Source organism: Chenopodium quinoa, unplaced genomic scaffold (genome assembly GCF_001683475.1).
Source record: "Chenopodium quinoa cultivar QQ74 unplaced genomic scaffold, ASM168347v1, whole genome shotgun sequence".
Lineage (NCBI taxonomy): Eukaryota > Viridiplantae > Streptophyta > Magnoliopsida > Caryophyllales > Amaranthaceae > Chenopodium > Chenopodium quinoa.
Window position 1 is genome coordinate 698,870 of NW_018742412.1, and position 14,305 is coordinate 713,174.

The window sequence follows — 14,305 nt, forward strand, 5'->3', positions numbered from 1 at the left end:
TTCTCTCTTCTCCCCTCGTCCGTACGGCCGGCCACCTTGGTGGCGCGTGTGGTGGTTCGTGGTGGTTCGTTGCTCGCACTTCTCCATAGAAAGTCAATTGAAGGGTTCAATTGCAACTAACACTACAAAAAAAATTACTTACAGAAGCAAGAAAAACATGCCTCAAATGATAGTGATGTGGCCTCTAATAACTTTTAGAGACAACAAAGTAAGTACCCTTAATAAGTCTGTCGCTAATTAATGGAATGCCCCTAAAGCCTCTTTTAGAGGCAATACAATATATTGCTTTTAAAAACCCATATATTTAGAGGCAACCATATAATCTTGCCTCTAAATATAATTAGAGACATTATAAAAGCTTGCTACAAAATACCATATATATTCAAGGGCAACCATATAATTTTGCCTCAATATATGATTTGGGGCATCATTAAAATTTGCTTCCAAATAACATATGCATTTAGGGGCAGTCATATCATTTTGTCACAAAATATAATTAGAAGCAATTTGTATATTAATGCTAATGATATTTGATGCAAATAAAAATTGACGAGAATTTTTTTTGGAGGCACAATAGTACAATACATAATATATGCCTCTAATACATAAATTGGTTTTAAATTAGATATACACAATTTATTCATAGAGTATCCAATTTTATGATTAACAATGTTGATTTCATTAAATTAAACTAAAAATTTATTATTTATAATAGAATAGTCATTACATTATTGATCTAAAAAATGTAATTAAGTTATTACTAAATAACTTAGCTAGCTTCAATACAATTACATGACTTGTTATAATCATTTGATAAAGTGAAATAACAAAGAGTTTTCATTAAAACTCTAAGCTTGAAAAAAAGACATTATTTTCTTCAATTTCTTCCAATACGATCTCTAGCCATCTTCATTGTATAATCTCCTGCCATTGTATAAGTATGGAATTAATAATTTGTAACTTTGAAAAGTAAATAAAAATAACTAACTTATAAAAATAAGACAATACTTTTTATTTGAAGTCACATTGTGAGTTTCTTGCTCGAACTCAACTTCCTCATTTTCCTCAGGTAGATAATCACCATCTTTCTCAAGGGAAACATTGTACTTCTGCTTACTTTTCTTAACTTTCGAACTACTTACTAAGCTTGTCAAACAGGCAGTAATGCGCTTTATGCCCAATGTCTTCATTCTAATCTTGTTAGTTTCAATTGTCTTGAGACTTTGTTGTTCATACTCATTTTGGCTTATGTAATCATACTTTGAATGTGCTTTTCCACCCGATCTAGACATATCAGCACTAAAAAAACAAAATCATATATAAGTGTAAAATAAATATTAGAAATCAAAGCTTTAAAAAACTAACGATATAGGTTGCTCAAAATCAAAGTTGTGTACAATTAAATGTTGTTAAAAAAAATGCAAATACTCTTAAAAATAAGCAAATAGAATCTTAAGAAAAAAAAACCCAAACAAGCAAAAAAAAAACTACTTACAGTATATATGTGACAATTACATATAATATTACACCACACTATAACAATGTAAAGAAATCCATAACTACAATTAATAGACCAAACAATCAAAACATTTTAAATATAGATAATTCATAAGTGATAAAATTAAGTGCTTAACTGGTTAGTGAATGATTCAAGAATACACTGGTCATTTTTTTACCAAAAACCAAAGGCACTTAAAATTGATTAATGATAATCAGATAATAAATAAAGAACTAAGTTCAGTACTTCAGTGTGCAACCAAAGCCATTATCCTTAAACAATATTATAATAAACCATATCATGTATTATTTTGACCTTGCTAAATCATTATTAGCCTTCACAAATTGCTAAATCCTTATATGTTGGGGCTGGGAGTATTAACTTAATGGCGTATCACGTATGATCATATCCTTGATCAAACATAATCTTTTTAAATACATGTTCTCCTATGTTTATTACTACTATTTGATATGCATAATCAACATCTGTTTCACTCTTTTCCCACACAACACATTGTTATATGTTGTTCATTCTTCTATATCTCTTCTTTATTTTTCTGACACAAATCATTAATCAACACATATTTTCACCAAATTCAACCCTTATTATACATTTTAATATTTTTAAATAGCGTTATACATTTATCAAAACTTCCCTTATAGTATAATAGTAGATAATAAACATTTCATCAAATTGATAGATTTTATAGCATTCAATTTCAATTCAACAATCAAAGTAGTTCAATCTAAAAATTTTGAATAATAACCCTAAATTAATTCAATCTTAAAATTAAGAATACTTTAAATTCAAAATAATTAAAAATAACCAAAACAATTTACTTCTATTGATTATTGAAAATTTTAATTACCTTGGATAGTGATATGTACTCTGACCAATCAAACTCCAAATTCGATCGGCCACAAACTCCAAACGCTATTTTAATTCGTCTCCCTTTGCTCGTCTAGAGTTCAGTAAGATTGTTTTTTGAAATTGCTTAGGGTAAAATTACGGGAGGAAAATTTGATAAAGAAAGATAGACAAGGGATAAATCACCACATACGGAGTATTTCACAAAATCGGGGAGGGAATAACAGATGAAATCATAGTAATTCCCTCTCAATTTTTTGGGGCTAGTTTAGTTTCGCAAATTTCCCGATTTTGAAACGAAATTCTGCCAAAATTATCATGAAGATAATCATGATAAGTGATTTTTTCTCTATTTTTTAATTGTTGAAATTGAAGATATATTTGGAGGATTTGGTGGGTTGTTTTGTTCTTTTTGGAGAAATAATGGCGGAAGATACGAGAAATTCCTTTGCATTTTTTTCTTTTTTTTTTAATTATATATGGTAAGGCTTGTTTTTTTTGGTGAAAATATATGTAAAGGCTTGTTTAGTTGTTTGTAATAAGGTTATAAAGCAATGCTCTTGCCGTCAAAAAAAATAAAAATAAAGCTATGCTCTTGTTTGTTACTGTATTTTATTTGGAATTTTATTTATTTTAATCCAAGAATAAGTTTTTAAGTTATTCAGTCAGTTAGGGTATGTTCACATTTACTGAACTGAGCTGAACTGAACTGATTGGAGCTGAACTGAACTGAACTAAATATTTTATGAGAGAAGGAAATTGGGAGCTGAACTGAACGGATTGGAGCTGAACTGAACTGAACTTATTAGAGCTGAACCTGAACTTCACTAAACTGAAATTAAGTAAATGTGAACAGGCCCTTAGCACGTTTCGCAGGGGTTACTTATTCAGGGTTACTTATAGGGTTCAGTAGGTCAAGGGATATCTATAACAGAGTTGCTCAGACGGTTATCGCGTTTTCTATGTGAGAGTTTTCCTTGACCGACCGAGTAACCCTTAAATAAGTAACCCTTAACCGAGTAAAACTTATAATACAGACAAAGTAACCCTTATTATATTGATCGAGTAACCCCTTATTATATACACTTATTAAGTGACCATTTTCACACTAATGGAGTAACCACTTATTTTACTTATTAAATAACTCTTACCACAATGACAAACTAACTCCTACCTTACTATTAATTAAGTAACCCTTATAACCATAACAAATTACCCCCTATTACACTAACCGAGTAATTCGGGGTGGATGGTCATATAGTATGACAAGTTACATACAAAAGTTAGGGTTTGTTCAGTTCACCTTATTTTCACTTATTTCAGGTGTAATAACTTCAGATAAGTTCTGTTCAGGTTTAAGGTTTACCTCAAGTACAAATTACAATTAAAATTAGTTTTAATAAGCTAGGTCTAATAAGTTCAGATAAGTTAAGATCAGTGAAAACCAGGTGAATAGAACACACCCTTATTATTTATAAAATAAGTTGCTATCAACTTAAATAGTATAATGTAAAGTGAAAATAGCCAATGTGTATAATTTGTGCACAAAATATGAAATATAGGTATTAGATTATAACATTACATTCGTAGTATTCGGAAAACTAATGTAAACTTTACACTACCTAAATATACCATGACTTAGGGCATGTTCACATTTACTGAACTTATCTGAACCGATTGGAGATGAACTGAACTGAACTGATTGGAGCTGAACTGAACTGAACTGAGCTGAAATAAATATTTTATGAGAGAAGGAAATTAGCAGCTGAACTGAACTGAACTGAACTGATTGGAGCTGAACTCAACTGAACTGAACTGATTGGAGCTGAACTCAACTGAACTGAACTGATTGGAGTTGAACTGAAATGAAATTAAGTAAATTTGAACAGGCCCTTATAATTACTTGAAATAAGTAGAATGGGCTAACTCTAAATTTTTTTTTCCGTATTGATTTTACATATTATCTTCATTTGTAATAATTTTAAATGTTGGTATTTTATTATTTAATTTTTTTTTTCAATAAAGTACTTACGACTAGAGTTTATGTTGTAAAATCGTAACATAATATAATTTTCTATTTCATTGTAATTGGAACAATTTGAATGACATTTGTGCTAAGAAGTATTTGTATCATTAGTTACTTCATCCGCATTTTATTTATTTTCAACCAACTCCATTATTATCATAATATAATAATTTATACTATTCATCATATTACTCCGTGCTCAAGAAAAAAAATAGAGCAAGTAATAAAATACGGAGGGAGTAGATATATGAAAGACTAATACAAAAGGATTTTACATAACATATGTCTTATATGTACTAATCAAAATTCTAGTGAATTTAAGTATGTAATTATGTAAACAGTGTAATATATGACAATCTCAATGTACTACTCAAGGTTTTTTTTTTTTTTTTTTTTTTTTTTTTTTTGGAAATACTAACCCAAAGTCCCAAAGATACACATAATAAAAGTTTTTTTTATTTATAATTGTACTCGTATGATTGTAGCGTAAAATATTCATAGAAATCAATATTTTTACACTCCTAAAAAATACAAAGGAAAAAAGAAAAAAACAAAGTTCTTTCAATTCTTTAATTAGGCGCTAATTCCACTTTCAATTGCCGCCAAAACACTAAAAATATTTAGGGTTAATCTCTTTAATAAACCTTGGGATTGATATTGCATAATCCCATGATTCACAATTGTCATTGCTCAACCCAATTTGCAAATTTCTTTGATACACCAAGAAATATTCTAATCAATTTTCTTAAAATTTTGATGAAATTGGAAATGCTTTGGTTGTCATTAGTTCTAACACAACAAAGAATAAGAAATGTAATCTGCAAAACATGCACAGGTAATATATACGGAGTAGATGATTTACTTATTACTTTTAATGGCAAAAAAACTCATAGATTTTTTTTTTTTTACTTTTTTTTTATTTTGCAATTTTCTGTTTCATAAGCTAACTCTAGATAACCATGTTGAACAAAATTAATTGTGTAGTTATTTTATTCAATTTGGCTTGATTTTCCTCTATACTTGATTTAATTTCGTTCCATTCTTAGAAAAAATTCACATACTCCATACCTTTTTCAATATGATGTAAGTACTTGTACCACTCTTCATAGTATTTTATTATATTTATATATATATATATATATATTTATATATATATATATATTTATATATATATATATATATATATATATATATATTAATTTAGGGCTTAGAGATAGTAAATAATGATGTTTTGTATATTCCAATTGCTTTTGCTTTTTGATCCATTTGTTTCGGTTCATTCTAAGAGATATTGGAATAGAACTTAGGAGTTGTGTTATTTTAAATTTGTATAGTTTTATTTCATGATTGGGTTTTTCATTTTTTGTTTTGATGATTTATGAAATGATACATGAATTGAAAATAGATTTTTTTTTTCTTTTTTTGTTAGTAAGTTTTGTCTGTTAGTTTGTGCAATGGAGTATATGTATTGATTTGGTTAATTTTGTTGCAGATATGATATCAAATTGAATAATACCATTTCTTTCAGAAGATAAACATGTACCTTTGTTAAATTTCAATATTGTTAAATTAAAATTTTTAGCAATAACTTATAATCTACTAATGCTTAAGGGTAATGTAAATTTCGCCAGTACTAAAAATAATTTTTAGAGGCAACTATGATTTCACTAATTCTAAAGAGGATGTTTATAGGCAACCTTAATTCAACTAATGCTAAAAGTAATATTTAGAAGATACGCAAAATTCATTCACGCTAAAAAAAAGGCATTTAGAGGCAATAATATTTTCATAATGCTGAAAATGAACATTTAGAGGCAATCATAATTTCAACAACGCTAAATAGGAATTTTAGAGGCAACTTAAAACTTGATAACGCTAAAGCTAACTTTTAGAGGCAATACTAATTTCATTAATGCTAAAAAGAACATTTAGGGGCATCCTCTAATCCACTAATGCTAAAAATGACTTTTAGGGGCAACCATAGTTTAGCTGATACTAAATATATCTTTAGAGGCTACCAAAAATTATTTGCCTCAAAGTTTTGTCTCTATATATAATTTTTCTTGTAGTGTAATAACTAGCATTAGTGGAGGTCTTAATCTGTGCCAGTGGACCAAGTAGAAGAATCACGCTTGAGGTTCTTTATCTCCCAATGTTCTTGTTCGATCTCACGTGGAATCACGCTTCAAAGGTATGATTATATGTTCTTTATGTGTTATGCATTAGATCTTGGGATTAGGTACTGTATGAATATGATTCATGTTTATTTCCGTTGTGTAGTACCTATAAACCCTTACAGTGGTATCAGTTAGCCTATTGCATTAACGCATGTTGACTATAATTCTTTGATAGTCCACAATTTTAATTCAATTAAGAGGGAGATTAATTTAATTATGGTTCAATTATTATTTTTAATGTGATTAAACTTTTGTAATCGATTAAATGTGATTTAGTTATGCTCAAATAGCCATGAAGATGACCGTTTTTAGCCCTAATATGTTCAAAAATTTCGAACCCCCTAACCCTAAATATTGAATTTTTCGAAAATCCTAGCCCTAAAATATGATTTTTGTGCTTGATTTTGATTTAATTCGGTTTATTTTATGATTCATAATTTTAATCGAATTGATTTATACATAAAAATGTTTTAAGTATGATGATCAATTTAATTTTAAAAGTTAAAATTAATTTGGGATTAATTTTATGATGAACCCTAATTTTAAGATTGAATGTTGATTTAATTTTAATTTTTGGACTGATTTGATTTAATTTTAATAAATGTTATTTTAATTAAATTGAAAACAAAAACAAATAATATTTAAGGTCGGCAACCGCGGCTGGGTGGCGCAGCCACGGCTGCTGCCGACCAGGTGCTGGTCCAAGAGGGAGGGAAGGGGAGGGCGGAAATCGGGGGTGGCTGAGGCAACAGTTGTACAAGCGTTGCACGCTGCTGCCGTGGCTGCCATTGCTACGGGTGTTGCTGCCTTACGGCAGCGGCTGCTGCAAAGCAGCCAGCCACCGTGGCTAGCCACCGTGGCCAGCAACCGTGCAGTCACGGTTTTTCAAAAAAAAAAACATTGTTTTGAAAAATTATTTCAAGATAATTATGAATTATTTTGGGATAAAATCAGTTTTATTTTGGATAAGATAAAATATTTTGAAAATATGATCTTTTATTTTTAAAATATAAAATCTTTTATTTTAGGATAAAATCAAATATTCAAAAGTTGTTATATTTGATATTATCCATATTTAAACTTTTTAAATTGGTAATTATCCATAATTAAATTGGTTAATTTTGGATAAGATTTGTTAGGATATTCTGAGCATATTTCAAAAGGATAATAATTTATTTAAATAATGTGATTATCCCATAATTAATATTGGATATAATTGACTTTAAATTTTGTGATTGTCTAGTAATTAGGATAGAATTTCCTAACTTTGTTAGGATAATCTTTGAGGATAAATATGATTTATCTTTTAAGATTAAAATAATATTTGATTCTATCTCATGACTAATTTAGAATATATGATCTTTTATTTATGGTCATGAATAATATATGATATTATCTAATTGCATTAATTAAAAATATGAGATATTTTGGTGCCATGTTTCCTTAATTGTGAACATTCGATGTTGTACTTTAGGAAAACATGATGAGTGATTTATTATGTGGTAATTTTATAATACATGATGTTATTTATTGTTATATAATGACTAGTATGGCCTAGTAGATTACTAAATACGATCTGCGCATCGTGATATATTTTTGTAATCTTATTACAGTCTACGTACCGTTAAAGTATTTTTGTAATTTTATTTCATTTTATTTAAGTAGTAGATAGAATAGAGTAAAATTACAGGTTGCAGTTAATCCAAGAAGCCCATGAAGTGAAGGCCCAAAGGAGCAAGGTGGATGTGATCCATGAAGGTTCAAGTGGGAGTTTTTTGCTTTATTAGTTTCTTAGGATTAGGGGCCATGCTATGTCTTGTTTATGCATTTAGTTTATTATGCATGTTAGATTTTATTGATGTTTTGTGATGATGCGCTAGAGCTCACTATTTAATCACAACATAATGAATCTAGGTCCCAGTAATATTGAGGTAGCTTTTCCAATAAAAAACCCGATGAAAACTTTGATATTTATGATGGGTCATGCCAAAGCAGGGTGTCATATTATATCTTAGGGGACTGGGGGTAAAACAAATTTTACACTTTTAATTGGTTATACTCAACAAGGTTACCTAAAGAGTTTAGAACCTTGAAGCTAAGGGTAATAATTAAACATGTGATGGTTAATTATTCAACCAAGAATTACAAAGAGTTGTAATCAGTAAAGAGTTTACTCACCTTGAAAATGTAATAGTTGATGGTAGGGCCAAAGTCCGGTCAATTATTGCACAAATAAAGGATCTTGGAATCATTCTATTCAATAGGGATCAATTAAAATTGAATGAATGTTTTAAAGTTACCAGTTTTATAATCGCTTATGGTACTTCAAATATTTATTAAACATAATTGAATTTTGCGTTTACTTACAAGTAACATGTCATTCAAATTTTATTATTATATATAATCTCCTCGATTGAAAATAAAGTTGAGAAACGTTCTCAAAAGGTTAAAAGAAAATCCATAAACCTATATTCCAACTTTGCTAAGATGGTTCTAAAAGGCAAGTTTTAGAAACCCATGTCACATGTCTAAGATTGATTTTATTCAAAATGTTTGAGTAAAATACCAACACATCTTCATTTTGAAAAGTGTTTCAAGGGATATGATGAGATGGGAGGTACAAACCCTCTAAAAGACAAGTATAAAATTCCAATAAAATCTCTTATCTTTAATATGATCGAATATAAGAAAGTGATTGGAAATCTCTATGATCAAAAGTTGATCAAATGACCTATTCTTCATCCACATTATATAAGAGTTAAATAGTTGATTAAACTCTATTATAAATAATGATTGAATAGACTTAGCAAAATCATGAAAAGTGCTTAAAGTAGTTAAGCAAAGAATCATTTTGAACCTAAGAGAAGTGTTCTAAGTGGCTCAAATGGGAAAGGTTTAGGAATATATGAGGATTGCATTAAGAAGTTATAGGCCAAGAAATGCAAACAATTTGCTACTTCTCAAACCTAGAACTACCTACATGCTAAAAGTTGTTATGAATAACAAATGTTTCAAATTAAATGGACCAATTCCAATTGATTAGAAACTACCTCATATAGTTGGAAGGTAAAAGAATGGAAATGTTCCAATTTAAGAAGTATATTATAGAAATTGATTTAGCACATTGATACTTCTTGGACATATGATGTCTTGTTTAGTTCTATCATTAAGAATGAGGTTGAACTAAATGAAGAAGTATGGCTAAAGGAGAAATAAATCTACAAGTTTAGAAGCAAATGTTGCTACTTCACAAGTAGAGTCTACGAGTCTGGAAGCAAATGTTGCAACTTTACAAGTAGAACCTATATTTCGCCTTACCTTGTTATTGGCTAGAATTAAATAAATGTTATTCATTCTTGCCATCATAAAAACACCATTCAATGTTAGTACTGACTAAGCATCGCAGATTCAAAAAAATGGAATAAATGTTATTCTATGCTTCATTGAGTCATAATGTGTTTTGAGTTGCTAAATAGGTTCAAAGTTCTATATGATAGAAATAATTGAACCATTTCTATAAATGAATTGTCTCTAAAATGTCAAATAATTCGAACAAAAATGAACATTGCATGCGAAAGATCCAAAGGGATGGACTTTCAATATCATTAGATTATGAATCCATTAATATATGTAATTATCATTCTAATTTGAAATTTTGACAAAATCACCATTTAGAGAAATGATGATGTGAACTCAAGGTAGAATACATATTGATGTAAGAAAACCAAAGGTTCAAAGACTAGAGACGCACAATAAAACTTCATTTGTGATATGATCACATGTGCTTAGTTGAAGCATAGAGTGAAAATTTTGAAAAGTTCAAAATGTTCAGTATGAAGTTCAGTATCAACTTGACAAGATAATTATTACATTACAATATGATTGTAATTGTGAAAATTTAAGTCAAGACATATACTTGGAAACACATTCAAAGTATTGCGATATGATCGTAATAATGAGAATTTAAGCCAAGACCTTGATGAACATCCAAGAGTTGTGAAATCGTTTCACGACAAACTTCGAAAGAAAACCTTGTGAAGTGTTTATGAAGGGAGCTATCAATCTATATGAGATATATTTTGATAATGGATGAAAATTACCTATCTTCCAACCATTGTTCAAGGGATATACTTTTAAGATAAGCTACAAAACTAAACAAAGAAACATAGGTCAATCAAATTGTAGCAAAGGTTTCATATGTGATATGGATAAGAAGAGTTCTTATAAAGTCTTTCTACAAAGCAAGGAATAAAAGTTGTATTAAATCGTTTAATGCATTATCAATTCCTATACAGAGCACGGGGTACTACTACACAAATCATACTTAGCACAAAATGTTTGTTTCTCAAGTAGGTGCCCTTATGGAAATTGTTCCAAAAGGTCAAGTGGGAGTAGTATAAATCTCGAAAAAGTTCGAGAAAAGAAACAAACAAACATGGTTCAAACCATGGTTGGTTCACCCTATGCTAAAAGTGCCTCCTCAAAAAGGCAAGTGGGAGTATAAGAATCTCAAAAAGTTCAAGAGCCTTGAAAGAGTTCAAGAAAAGTGATTTCGAAAATCTTGAAGAAATTTGAGAAGTAATCGAATCAAAGCAACAATATGAGCATGATTCACCTCATGTTACAATGACAACGCATGGTCTCATTAAGTGTAATGGGAATAATAACCATGTGTTGAAGGTAGTACATTCAAAGTGCACATCCTCTATTGTCGTTTCTCATTGAAAACTAAACAAAGTTGTTGTATGAGTTTCAATTGTTGCATCAAACCCACAACAATGACTAGCATATGTAAAAATTAGTCAAAGAAATATGATTTCATATTGATTAAGAGTTCTAAAATATTCATTTTGGAACATGATGATTATGCAAGTAATAAATATGATTTGACAAGTTATGACTCCAAGTGGTTTAAAAACCAGGAAATCTGAAATAGATTCTAAGTCTGTAAGCAAGTGTATGACACTTGAATAATTTGCCTAATTGGGTGAGACCCATTATAAGAAAAACAGACAAGAAAGAAAAATATTTTCTAAGTAAGCAAAGACTTGTTAAAGGATTCAACTAATTCATAGTATGACTATGATTACGATGAAACCTTTACATTAGTCACGTTGCAAAGATCTATTAAAGATGTTTCAGTGATTTCTACCTTATAAGATTTGGTAGATGGATTTCAAAACACTTTCTTGAAATTGTTCATGAAAGAAGATTTGTATATGATACAATCAAAAGTTTGAAGATCCAATAATCCTAGGGATGCATAGCATCACGGAGTTAGTGTTCTTAATTTTGTGAGTAAATCAAATCGTTTGATGTTCTTGTAAAATGAAGAAAAGGTCTTGTGTGTACAAGATGTTTAGTGGGAGCTATGAAGTCTTCTTGGTCTAGTACAAAGAGCAATTATTCATTTCTTGAAGGGTCAAGTGACGGCTAATGCATTTTTGTATGGAAATCTTGAAGAAGAAGATGAGAACGTTTGGGATTCAAAATCTATAGAGATAGGTTTTGATGGATGTTTGAGCTTGGTTAAGAAACTTATATTGATAAGATTCTTATAAAGTTCAACGTTATATTGAAAGGATTTTCAATCCCATGTAACATGGCACATTGCTTAATGATTCAATACTTTGAGAAAGTTTGATGAAATTAAGGTCTTGAGTGATGATCCTTATGTAGTTTGCAAAGGATGCATCATGCATGTCATGGACTATACTCGTCTATTTGATTCACATGTTTTAAGAACAAGTGATGATAGATTTCAGTCGAAATCCAATGTAACGTTGGAATACAAATTAGAAATTTCTAAGTTCCTTGTGAAACGACGAAGGAAAATTCTTAGTGTATGGAGATGAAAATGATTATAAGATTTAGAAATTACAAAATTCATGTTTATGAGAATTTCTCATGAACTCTACTTAGTAAACCCCTTCCATTTCCAAAGCATGGGAAACATGCTAATGAAACTGGATTGAGGCAAATAATGTAATTAGAAGTTGTATTTGTTTTTGGAGAAAAACAAGTTACATATGTAATACATTAATTTGCAGAATTATGTTTATAAATTGAAAAAAAGTTTCAATCTTATTTAATCGTGGTTTCAAGATTAAATAAAATGTCCAAAATAATTATGAATTGATGGGCTCATCAGGTTGATGACCTGGTGAATAGAACCCCACAGGTGAACTAAATTCATATATTATTTAAGTTCCTAGTTTGAAATCATTAAAGTGGACATAAATGATTTCAATTAATGGAATAGCATGTAATATTGATTGGATAGTGCAGTTTCATGGGCTATAGGAGCGTAGTGAAGCTCGGTCAATCACATGGATATGCATGAATGATGCATGATCGAACTATAGACCTACTTTGAAGTTCAAGTATAGAGCTTCCTGATATATTAGTGGATTCCTTTGACATGAGTGGAACATTGATTTCATTCAATGGATGTTATGGATGTGGTACACTCAAACGTTTGCCCGTAACTGGAGATTATAAAGGGCGTTTCCTGGTTATTTCAGAAGTTGAGTGGGAGCTTTGGTTGCCACAAGATTGGATAGAGTCTATCTATTTAATTAGGAATGTGTCTTGGCCCCTTGAAGAGAAAGAATTCAGAAAATGCATGGTCGTGCTCAAATGGATTACATAGTAACCATTTGTTTTGTAATTCTCACTCAGTTTTCAAGAAAAGATTTGTAGACTAATATGATCACGACATGAGATGCAATCATATTATCAAATCGACACACATTGACTTAAGGAATTTGAATATTGCGCACTTGTCTCAGACAAGTGGGAGATTGAAGGAGTTGTGTCTTCGATAAGTGCAATTACTAGATACATCAAGGATCACTATTATGGAGATAATAAGTTCGTTCTCTTGGGGCGTCATCATCTGTTGCTAGACTATGAGAGATGATCTTTGGGCTAGTCAAATGGTCCAAAGCCCGCTAGAATGGATCCTATGAGGTCACACACAAGGGTATTGGGTTACGCAAGTTAGAGGCCCATTAATAGGCCTCATGATCAATTAACTAATCATGAAATGGATTGGGCTAGCATAGTTAGATTGGAAATAAGTTTTGGGCTTTTGACATGGGCTCTTATTTAGAGATGAGATCTATAAATAAGATTCATGCCTAGGGTTGCAATGAAGAAGTCATAATTCACACACAGTGTATTTTGACATCAAGGAAACCAATCCCAAAGACCCTAATTTCTCTCTCTAACTCACGACTTTCTCCCTCCTCCCCTCGTCCGTACGGCCGGCCACCTTGGTGGCGCGTGTGGTGGTTCGTGGTGGTTCAGGTGGTTCGTTGCTCGCACTTCTCCATAGAAGGTCAATTGAAGGGTTTAATTGCAACCAACTAGCATTAGTGGAGGTCTTAATCTGTGCCCGTGGACCAAGTAGAGGAATCACGCTTGAGGTTCTTTTTCTCCTAATGTTCTTGTTCGATCGCACGTGGAATCACGCTTCAAAGGTACGATTATATGTTCTTTATGTGTTATGCATTAGATCTTGGGATTAGGTACTGTATGAATATGATTCATGTTTATTTCCGCTGCGTAGTACCTATAAACCCCTACAATATTATAATCCCAATTTTGATTAATAATAAGGAAATTATGGCCAAATTACTAAACTGGGCCCGATTTGATCTTTATATGCGGCCCAATGATCTAGAGGATGTCCTATTGTGAATTATCATTCCTAATGTAATTAGGATCGATTAT

The 14,305-nt window shown here is 30.5% G+C and overlaps 1 long non-coding RNA gene across 1 annotated transcript; it reads right to left on the bottom strand.

The window, feature by feature from the left end:
* Positions 1–709: 709 nt before the first annotated feature.
* Positions 710–3,027, bottom strand: LOC110706227. The gene is made up of 3 exons (XR_002508278.1): positions 2,367–3,027; positions 1,009–1,299; positions 710–924 (listed from the first exon to the last, which is right to left on the bottom strand). It is a non-coding gene; the product is annotated as an uncharacterized LOC110706227 (long non-coding RNA).
* Between the last annotated feature and the right edge of the window lie 11,278 nt (positions 3,028–14,305).